We start from the raw sequence: 2032 nt of genomic DNA on the forward strand, positions 1-2032 counted from the left end.
CACAATGGGATTTGTCCATGCAAGTGCTTCCATCTTCATCTCAAACAAGTAATCAGGTGCCCACATCACCTAGTGCAGAATTAGATGGAGAAGATATGAGACAACTTGTACAAGAACCTAGCATTGAGTTATAAAATGATGCAATTATTGACACAACAGTCCAAGCTAATGTAGCAATAGATGTAGGTTTACAACCACCACCTAAATCTCATCCATGGTTATTTTCACTACTTCTACTATGAGAAATGACTCAGGCTCAACCAAACGAATCAGATGAAGAAAGATTGCAAAGGCTTGTACCATGCTTAAGAAGGGTAACTAATGTACACAGAAGACTAGTTAATCTACACTAGAATCAGAGGCATGAACATGAAGAAATAAGTGATAATAGCTCACATGATGAAACATATATTGAAAGTGAGACAAACTCTCATGACTACGAGTTCTTATCACTCCATGATTCTACCCCACCAGAAAGTGTAATGTTAAGGTATCAAATTAAGCTTATAGAGGATGAAAATAAACAAAGTCATTCAAACAATCAAGTCTTCATGTTATCAGTGTCTACTAAAGAAGAGAGTAATGATTTTACCCTAGTACATTCACACTTGATTGATTGGGGGCAAGAAGGAAAACCAACACTTGATTAGTTTGAGAATGACGAAGCAATTTCAAAATTTCTCAAAGTCAGAGAGGGATTTCCACAAGGAGATCACAAAGCAGGGTTTACTGTAGACCTGGATAGAACATCATACTTTGGAGAAGAAAGTGCTTCTGCAATATAAGATAAGGATCAAACTACCCATTATGACAAGAGTGACTTGGGTAATCTTCCTATGGAAAGAGAAAGTTCAACATTGCTTATAGAAGAAACAAAAGAAGTGAACATAGCAGAAGGGGATGTTGTACATAACATCCATCTGGCAGAATCAATAAGCAAAGAAGAAAAAGACAAATTCATTCATTTTTTCAAGCAACAACCTATCAAATTTGCTTGGTCCTATGCAGATATGGCAAGCTTAGACTCCGAGTTAGTGTTATATCATTTACCTCTAATACCATGAGTTAAACCTTACATGCAAAAATTAAGAAAAATGCATCCAAGTATTGCATTACTAGTTAAAATAGAACTGCAAAAGTTGTTGGATGTAGGTTTCATAAGACCTATTGATTATGTAGAATGGATATCCAACCTACTACCTATGACTAAGCCCATAGGAGGAATAAGAACATGTATAGATTTCTGGGATCTAAATAAAGCTTGTCCTAAGGATGACTTCTCACTACCCAATATTGATATGATAGTTGACCTAACAGTTAGAAAAGAAATGCTATCCTTAATGGATGGTTTCTCAGGATATAACTAGATTAAAATTGCACCAGAAGATCAACATAAAATGGCCTTTACATGCCCATGTAGAACATGTTGCTAGAATATGATGCCATTTGGTCTCAAAAACGCCGGATCAACATACCAAAGAGCTATGATAACATTGTTTCATGACATGATCCACAACATAATGGAAGATTATGTGGATGACATATGGATAAATCATAGACAAGAGAAGATCACCTTACGGTCCTTGCACAGATATTTGATCGGTTAGAGCAGTATAATGTCAGATTAAACCCAAAAAAGTGTGTAACAATAGGTAAACTGTTAGGGTTCATAGTATCAAATAGAGGAATTGAAGTAGACCCTACCAAGGTCAAGGCAATCATTGATATGCCACCTCTGTCAACACTTAACCAACTCAGAGGGTTACAAGGAAGATTGCAATCTATAAGGAGATTCATTGCACAGTTGGTAGATAAGTGTCACCCATTCCAACATTTACTCAGGAAAGGAGTTATTTTTCAATGGACAGAACGGTGCCAGGAAGCTTTCCAATCTCTAAAAGATTATCTTGTAAATACACCAGTGTTAGTATCACCCACTCTAGGAAAACCTCTATTGTTATGCATATCATCAACAAACTCATCTCTAGGAGCTTTATTGGCACAACATGACGAGAAAGGAAAAGAAAGAGCA

Source organism: Cryptomeria japonica, chromosome 11, assembly GCF_030272615.1.
Source record: "Cryptomeria japonica chromosome 11, Sugi_1.0, whole genome shotgun sequence".
Classification (NCBI taxonomy): Eukaryota; Viridiplantae; Streptophyta; class Pinopsida; order Cupressales; family Cupressaceae; genus Cryptomeria; species Cryptomeria japonica.